Source organism: Haliotis asinina, chromosome 2 (assembly GCF_037392515.1).
Source record: "Haliotis asinina isolate JCU_RB_2024 chromosome 2, JCU_Hal_asi_v2, whole genome shotgun sequence".
Taxonomy (NCBI): domain Eukaryota; kingdom Metazoa; phylum Mollusca; class Gastropoda; order Lepetellida; family Haliotidae; genus Haliotis; species Haliotis asinina.
Window position 1 is genome coordinate 100,567,218 of NC_090281.1, and position 9,856 is coordinate 100,577,073.

The 9,856-nt window shown below is 41.1% G+C and overlaps 1 protein-coding gene across 2 annotated transcripts in view; it reads right to left on the reverse strand.

Moving 5' to 3' along the window:
• The window catches only part of LOC137273067 (P protein-like), a 38,132-nt gene extending 33,483 nt beyond the window's left edge, over window positions 1-4,649 (reverse strand). The window contains exon 1 of one of the 2 annotated variants that reach the window (XM_067805516.1): window positions 4,593-4,649. The gene's annotated coding sequence lies outside the window, so the exon portion shown is untranslated. Of the gene's footprint in view, window positions 1-464; window positions 527-4,592 lie in introns of those variants that run through there. The other variant, XM_067805517.1, reaches the window with a different exon arrangement.
• Window positions 4,650-9,856: the final 5,207 nt, after the last annotated feature.

Sequence of the window (9,856 nt, forward strand, 5' to 3'; positions counted from 1 at the left end):
TGGTGGTGGTTACAAAGCAGGCTGTACCTGAAGCTGGTGTGGTGACGGTTACAAATCACGCTATACCTGAAGCTGGTGTGGTGGCGGTTACAAAGCAGGCTATACCTGAAGCTGGTGTGGTGACGGTTACAAAGCACGCTATACCTGAAACTGGTGTGGTGACGGTTACAAAGCACGCTATACCTGAAGCTGGTGTGGTTGCGGTTACAAAGCACGCTATACCTAACGCTGGTGTGGTTGCGGTTACAAAGCAGGCTATACCTGAAACTGGTGTGGTGACGGTTACAAAGCACGCTATACCTGAAGCTGGCGTGGTGGCGGTTACAAAGCACGCTATACCTGACGCTGGTATGATGGCGGTTGTTACACTTTGTGTAGATCATGTTGTGTCACTGCATCTAGAAACATGCAACCTGTCTCATGTCAGTGGGTTTGGAAATCTTACATAAACTGCCAACTCTCACCTGAAATTCGTTCCGCCGAGAGGGCTCCCTAGTATAGCTAGTTTACCCTGGATTTTCTCAATGAATAAATTTGAAAAGCCATAAATATACTATGACCCCTTAGACTGTAGATTATTAATCTATCAGCTTTTAAGTCTAAAGATCGCAATTGTCTCAACCGTGTGTCATCAGTGACGAACTATAGGTCTGGTGAGAACCATCAGATACACGGACAACGCAGTTTCAGGCGATAAGGGACACAACAAGGAGAATGTTTGGGGTGTGGATGTCAAGGAGTTGGGGGTGGGGGGTTGGGGGACTTCAAGGGGAACAATACCCGTGCAGACATGGCTGCTGACAACGGGATGAGGCATGTCATGAGAGAAACAGGCTGTCGACACGAGATAAGGGCTGTGATATTGGGTGTATGGGAATTGACTGCTATCAGCTCCAGAGGTAGTGAGGTAGTTTCAGCAAACCGTCTTATGCATCACTTGAGTATAGATTGTTTACCAAGACAATTGATCTATCGGTATAAACAAACATAAAAGAAAGTTTAGGACGATGTTTTACATAAGACATACGATATAACATATAATATTATTATATAGTATATTTATATAGCGCACATATCCACGCAACTCTTGCTTGCTCAAAGCGCTGGTGTTTGTTTTCCCTCGATCACTGGATGTCCGTCTCAGCGTCACATCGTATTATCAATCTCAACTCATTGGGGAGTATACAACTCTTGCTGCCACTAGGCGCACCGAGTTTTTTATTGTGACTCTCACATCCTAACGAGGTACACAATTCACTGCTGTCCAATTTTTCTGCACGTTTCTGTACCAGCAGCTAGGTGTATGCACGTATTCATGTGGCCACCATCTGGTCATATACCAACGGATTTGTGGGTCCTTTTAAGTGCACAGGGCTGTGTAACACAAAAAACGTGTAGACAACAGTAACGCAAACAACGCGTAGGCAAAAGTAACAGTAACTCGTAGGCAACTGAAGCACAAAGAACGTGTAGGCAACAGAAACGCAAATAACCTGTAGGCAACAGTAACATAAGTAACGTGTAGGCAACAGTAACACAAGTAACGTGTAGGCAACAGTAACACAAGTAACGTGTAGGCAACAGTAACACAGGAAACCGCGGCGTAGGCAACAGAAACACAAATAACCTGTAGGCAAAAGTTACACAAGAAACATGTATTCAACAGTAACATAAGTAACGTGTAGGCAACATCCAGTCAAGAAACATGTATTCAACAATAACACAAGTAACGTGTTGACAGCAGCAACACAAATAACGTGTAGGCAACAGAAACACAAATAACCTGTAGGCAACAGTAACACAAATAACCTGTAGGCAGCAGTGACACAAATAACCTGTAGGCAACAGTAACACAAATAGCCTGTAGGCATCAGTGACACAAGTAACGTGTAGGCAACAGAAACACAAATAACCTGTAGGCAACAGTAACACAAATAACCTGTAGGCAACAGTAACACAAATAACCTGTAGGCAACAGTGACACAAACAACCTGTAGGCAACAGTAACACAAATAACCTGTAGGCAGCAGTGACACAAGTAACCTGTAGGCAACAGTAAAACAAGTAACCTGTAGGCAACAGTAACACAAGTAACCTGTAGGCATCAGTGACAGAAATAACCTGTAGGCAACAGTGACACAAATAACCTGTAGGCAGCAGTAACACAAGTAACGTGTAGGCAATAGTAACACAAGTAACCTGTAGGCAGCAGTAACACAAATAACGTGTAGGCAGCAGTAACACAAGTATCGTGTAGGCAACAGTAACACAAGTAACCTGTAGGCAGCAGTAACACAAACAACCTGTAGGCAGCAGTAACACAAATAACGTGTAGGCAGCAGTAACACAAATAACCTGTAGGCAGCAGTAACACAAATAACGTGTAGGCAGCAGTAACACAAGTAACGTGTAGGCAACAGTAACACAAATAACGTGTAGGCAACAGTAACACAAGTAACCTGTAGGCAACAGTAGCACAAGTAACCTGTAGGCAACAGTGACACAAGTAACCTGTAGGCAACAGAAACACAAATAACCTGTAGGCAACAGTAACACAAGTAACCTGTAGGCAACAGTAACACAAGTAACCTATAGGCAACAGTAGCACAAGTAACCTGTAGGCAACAGTGACACAAATAAGGTGTAGGCAACAGTGACACAAATAACCTGTAGGCAACAGTAATACAAGTAACCTGTAGGCAACAGTAGCGCAAGTAACCTGTAGGCAACAGTGTCACAAATAACGTGTAGGCAACAGTGACACAAATAACCTGTAGGCAACAGTAACACAAGTAACGTATGACAGTGTCATCCAGTGGACGTGTAGGCAACAGTAGCACAAGTAACGTATGACAGTGTCATCCAGTGGACGTGTAATGGAGCCTGACGCGTCCACACGTCAGCCATGTTGACGACACAAACCTTGAACAGGCGGGCTGGAATTCTTTACCAAGTGTACAATAAAGTAATACACGAAACATTAAACAGAGATTGACAGTTATAATGAAAAAGTGTTTCGATTCGAAAACATTATAAACAAAGTTGCCAGTTCCTGTCGCATAGGTGACGCTTAGCCAGCTTCTATACAATAATAGTCTTTCATTACACGCATCCACATTACCTATTGGTGAAACAGCTCCACTTGTAGAATAACTGATTGTTATTGTCGGGAGGAAAACATGCCACTGATCAAGTTTTTCCCCACAATAGAAACCATTGCCTCCCCGACCAACAGCCACAACCTTGTCCGAGGCGCGTGTTGGTGCCAAGAGTAAATGGTTGATCCTAAAGTGTTGGCAATAATGATACCGTGGCTGAGATGTATTTAGTATGAAACGTGTGCCAGACTTCACACACTTCCCTCTAGATTTGCCGGGTAAACCCGATCTTTTCAGGGTTCCCACCTGTAATAATCAAACAGTAATCACTCATATCGATACTCTTCCGGGTACCTTCTGGATTGCTGAACTTATGACAATTAACTACACTACGTAGGTGACCAACAACACCATGAGGAAGAAAGATCAATAAGCCAGTTACAAAGTTGGAGTATTTTCCTCAACGCATGTGAATGTGTGCGTGCGTGTGTGCGGCTGTCTGAGAACAGCACGGGACAGTTGGTGCAAGTCAATTTTGAAATGTGCTCGACATGTCCAACAGAGAATGTTATAGAAAGGTTTTTGTAAACTGATGAGAGAACTTTCAACAACGAGTCTTATGAGTACTTTGAAATCTTCTGTAATTATACTCGACATATTTGTGGGGGGTTTGAAGACAAAAGTCTTGTGGCTAGTCTTCTGTCACTGCGTGATTGTTGGTGTGTACATTGATATAAACAGGAGATATTCAATAAGAAGATACGCCGATCCTATTGGACCCCTGTGTGTCTAGTTCAGATGACTGGAAGAAAACTGTCCACGTGATCATTATTTTGAACAATATCAGATCATCAGTATACGTTTAGGCTTGGTTAAACGTCGTGGCTAGGTACGTTTAGTCAGGCGGAGCAGATTCCTGATCGTATGCACAATAGTCACCCAAAAGGAATGTCTACTTCTTGTCTGTATGTAAGGTGTCCTTATTTCACATAGGTGTTAGTTGTCAGTCACATTTCCCTTGCTGATGTTTGCATAAAACTGGTTTTCATTTTGACAAAGCTGAAAAGTCAACTGTTTTGATGCAGTTCAACTTGCTTCTCATCCGACAGTGATAACACTGAAGCAAATCTTTGGGGTTTGGGAGAATCCTCGCCTGTATAATTCCCGTTACCTCCACTACTTTCTGTGAATACAGATAACGATGAGAATTGCAGGTCATCTGCGAGACAGGGATTTGGTGGAATCTGATCCATTTTGCAAAAATCTTATATTAACACATTAGCCAAGTATGTTTCACTATTCGTCAGTTATATGAAAGTCTTCGATAACACTTACTAGTACTGTGGTGGTGTTTACGGTTCTGTTGTTTTGGACCGTGTCAGTTGAAACACCTACCATACGAAGTAGTCTATAGCAGGGAGTACTGTATAAACACACACCAGTGGTATTGCACTGTGGATTACATAACATTATGATGACATCGAATATTCCTACCTTTTGACAAATGATGCTTCCATACATCCACAGGGTGCGACTAATAATGTTTATGTCATGGGGTGATAACAGTTGTTATCACTCAGAACGTGCCATGACAGTAACGTCACATGTCACCCGTGTTGTCAGATAACAAGCAGGTCACATGGTCTATGGAGTATCGGAAAACGCTGCAACGATGATCTGATAACGTTGTCCCTTATATTTGCCGCCCACTTATACTGAGTGAGTGAGTGAGTGAGTGAGTGAGTGTAAATAAAGTGTGCGAGGTGCACATGAAGAATTACAATTACCTATGAGGTACATCAAATTGTTATCTTCACTTTTCAAAACACAGGCAGTTCAGGAATAGCATTAACACATGTACCTGAAGTGTTTGCTCTCGGGCTTTGCTCCCAACACATACATCTACTTGTGCAGGACAGAACGTGTTACAGTCAGTGATATCTAACGTGTTACAGTCAGAAACGTGTTACAGTTCGAAACTTGCTACAGTAAGAAAATTGCTACATATATCCAAATCACTCTCTTCCCTAGAAGCGCACGGCCTCACCGCCACACAAAATGACTGTATTGCCTCAATTTACAAACGTTCGTTAGGAAATATACGTTTCATATATATACACATGAGTATTAATTAAGCACCACCAAAAATAATTATCGATTGTAACAAGAAGGGATCAAAACAGAGAAGTCAACCAGTGATATCTAAATACACAAAGTCATGCAGTTAGCATGAAATTCACGTGTTGACTCAAATGCATGTTTTTCATGCTAAAGTTCTGTCATGGTACAAGCGACTGAGCGGTGTAAAAAGGTGAAATGAAGTATTCTCTTTGCCTTCTTATCGACGCATCAATAAGTGAACACTGCTGAAATTAGACTTTTTTGGACATGCCGAGGCGCAGGTTTTCCGAAAATACCAGAAGGCAGATTATTGGTATGCATGGAGCTGGTTTGTCCTGTCGCAGCATTGGGTACAGATTGAATATCAATCACTGTCATTAGTCGCCTTGTAAGGAAACATGTGGCCACTGGTTACGTCAAGCATCATCCATGATCAGGAAGGCCGAGAAAGACCACTCCCCGTGATGACCGTGCCCTAGTTCGCCTAGTGAGTCGCAGGTCCATGACCAATGCCAAAGATCTCAGAGAACAATGGACAGTGAGTTTTCGTCTCTCAATCAGCACCATCCGAAGGAGGCTCAGGTCCGTTGGACTCTGTGCACGTCGTCCAATCGGACGTCCCTTGCTCACTGATAGTAACAACGCTCAACCTTTGCCGTGGTGTAATCAACATCAAAACCACAATCTGAGGACATGGTACAGGATCCATTGGTCCGACGAAAGCCGTTTTCTTCTTCGTGTTACCAATGGCCGTTGGCGAGTTTGGAGAAGGAGTAATGAGGCTTATCAACAGCGGATGATCAATGTAGCTCACCCCTTTGGCAGTGAATCTGTAATGGTGTGGGGATGTATCTCCTATGGCTGTAAGCTGAATCTTATCAGCATTCAAGGGACACTCTATGGTCAGAGATACCAACAGGGAGTACTCACAGCAAAATAATTTGGTTTCCGTTCTTGCGGAAACCTGATGGATACTGGGTAATGTAGGTTTCCGCTAGGTTTCAGTTTCAGGAAACGCGCAATGAGAGTTTCCGCATAACTTCCACAACTGAAACTAACAGGTCTTGGTTTCCGTCATGTTTCCGTCAACTGGAACTGTAGTTGGAAGTTTCCATTTAGTTTCAGTTCACTGAAACCTATAAGCTGGAGTGAGTAAGTTTCTGGTCTTGCGGAAACCTTATGGATCCTGGGTAATGTAGGTTTCCGCTAGGTTTCTGTACTGGGGCGCTCAGAGAAGAGTAACAGAATTCTCTCCACACAAGCATTGCTCAGGAGGTAGGCACACTGAATGAAGACGAGCTAGCCACTACACAAAGTGCTTTGTTCTTCTGTAGATGTTTGTTAGTGTATGCGAGTCCTGGTTAATATCTGGCGAAACATCTGTATCCGAATCATTAACAGACATTAACAGCACATTCAAGGTTTGCGAGCTATTACCACCACAATGTGAGAGCCTGACTGATTCGGATTCAGATGTTTTGCCAGATATCAACCAAGACTTGGATACATCTGCAGAAGAACACAGCACTTTGTGCAGTGGCTAGCAGCAAAGTCGATCGTCTTCATTCAGTGTGCCTACCTCCTGAGCAATGCTTGTGTGGAGAGAATTGTTACTCTTCTCTGAGCGCCCCAGTTTCTTAAAACAATACAGCGAATTGTGTACTACTGCAACTGCCCTGTTGCATTAAAATGTGAGCTTTTCTAAGAATTGAAACAGTTGAATCATAACATTTCCAGAGGTTTTTTTTTTTTGTTCAAATAAATATGTAATAAATATAACAGATAATACAACATATTTCAGTTTTCTAAACTAAGCGGAACTCTCATTGTCATCTTCCTTGTACAGAAACCTAGCGGAAACCTACATTACCCAAGATCCACAAGGTTTCCGCAAGACCAGAAACTTATTCACTCTAGCTATAAAGGTTTCAGTAAACTGAAACTAAATGGAAACTTCCAACTACAGTTTCAGTTGACGGAAACATGACGGAAACCAAGCTTGTTAGTTTCAGTTGTGGAAACTATGCGGAAACTCTCATTGCGCGTTTCCTGAAACTGAAACCTAGCGGAAACCTACATTACCCAGTATCCATCAGGTTTCCGCAAGAATGGAAACCAAGTTATTTTTGCTGTGTGGGGTGTGTTTCACAGCAAAAATAACTTGGTTTCCGTTCTTGCGGAAACCTGATGGATACTGGGTAATGTAGGTTTCCGCTAGGTTTCAGTTTCAGGAAACGCGCAATGAGAGTTTCCGCATAGTTTCCACAACTGAAACTAACAAGTCTTAGTTTCCGTCATGTTTCCGTCAACTGAAACTATAGTTGAAAGTTTCCATTTAGTTTCAGTTTACTTAAACCTTTATAGCTGGAGTGAGTAAGTTTCTGGTCTTGCGCAAACCTTGTGGATCTTGGGTAATGTAGGTTTCCGCTAGGTTTCTGTACAAGGAAGATGACAATGAGAGTTCGCTTAGTTCAGAAAGCTGAAATATGTTGTATTATCTTGTTATATTTATTACATATTTATTTGAACAAAAAACAAACTCTGGAAATGTTATGATTCAACTGTTTCATTTCTAAGAAAAGGTCACATTTTAATGCAACAGGGCAGTTGCAGTAGTACACAATTCGCTGTATTAAGAAACTGGGGCGCTCAGAGAAGAGTAACAGAATTCTCTCCACACAAGCATTGCTCAGGAAGTAGGCACACTGAATGAAGACGAGCTAGCCACTACACAAAGTGCTTTGTTCTTCTGTAGATGTTTGTTGGTGTATGCGAGTCCTGGTTAATATCTGGCGAAACATCTGAATCCGAATCAATCAGGCTCTCACATTGTGGTGGTAATAGCTCGCAAACCTTGAATGTGCTGTTAATATCTTGGTCACTGTCAGTGTCTAGAAAGGAAAAGGACATTCAGTTTGAATCATCAATTCAACTGAGAGACAATTCACTGAAGAAAAGCTTGTAAAATCTAACATTTCCAATGAATGAAACACAGCAATATATATGATAATGCAGATAACATGTATTACAAATATTAAATACGTATTACCATTTGCTCACTTTCAGTTATTACAGTTACATGTATGATACATACATTAAATATATTAAACATGGATAGCAAAGTGACAGTGCAAACTCGATCTTTAGTGAAATCTAAAAATTCTTTGATGACTAACCTGATGAAACATTTGTCATTCACCCGAAAAATCTTTACAAACTAACAAACATCTTGTCGTTACGGAGATGGAGATAACCTGTTTTTCTTGAAACAGACGTCCGGCAGTGAGGACAGAAAAGCCGTATTTCTCCTGGAATTTAAAATACATATATATATTACGCTTGAATCAATGTACAGTTACACTTTGAGTGAGGTCACAAAGGTTTGTTGTATGTATTTACATAGTACTAGTGTCTGCTTCATTATAAAGCTATATGAATAATATTGTTATAAAAGAGATTCCCTTACCGGGCATATAACAGATAATATAGCGTGAATTATAAATACCAATGAAGGCGTCTTGTCATTCTCCGAGTTTGTTGGTCCACAATCCATATCTGTAAATCAAATAACTGACACAATGATTCTTTCAGAAATATGAAACTTGAGGTGTGATAATAATGTCAATGCATTGTAGGGCTAACACATGCAACATGTACTGATGGGCAAGGTTTTAATGGTTATAAAACAAATATCAAATCATCAAACTGATTAACTGGTACAACTGGATACACAGAACTGACACAGAATATAAGATACTAGATAATTTGATGAACTAATAAATGTATGATGTGACTTGGTTGAAATATTTCTGGAGTACAGATTGTATGAATAGATAAAACGAAGACATATATACGGAATATCTCTGGGTACCCATGTTAAAACAAATATTGTAGAAACCAACCATATTTCTGAAACTTATTTCTCGTGATTTTAGGCTGTCTTTCTTGACAATTACTTGTCGCAATGTCCACAAAGAACTGTGTCCCTGCAGCAGAAAGTGCCACGAACAGTCTATAGAAATTATGCATGTACAAATCATAGCCAAAGGGTCAGTGGGATTGTGCTTCATTCTTCATTCACATTGACAAATGAATTAAGGTCTGAAAGAAATTGTGACACATCACCAAATTATGTTAGTAATAGTAGTAAAGGTATTCATCAAGTTAACTTAAAGGGTAGATAGGGATAGTAGATCTGGGTGTACAACTGAAAAGAACAAACAATGTTAATATTTCTAACCCCCGTGCATGTTTTGAGCACTGTGCGTAAATTACTTACATGGTACGTGGGGGAGGGGGGGAGGTCCATCCAGCAGAAATATATCCGGATACTACCTTCTCCTGACAGGATTTTAGAAAATAACTTATTTGCCACAATAAAGTTCCCCATGAGTGCTAAATCAGTAGGACTCATGACGCTCGGGCCTGTTAAAGTAAGGTGAACATGTTTTCACAATTAATCACTGTTAATAATCACAAGGCCTACATATTGATGCTTGACACTGAGAAAAAACAATCAGTGACGCTAATGCGATGAAAAGACTGCTAAAACCATAACTGCCCACTGTTGTCACTTTGAATACTTACATTCAATCCGCTGAATTCCACTTTTCACACTCCCCTTTGATGTCGGCAAT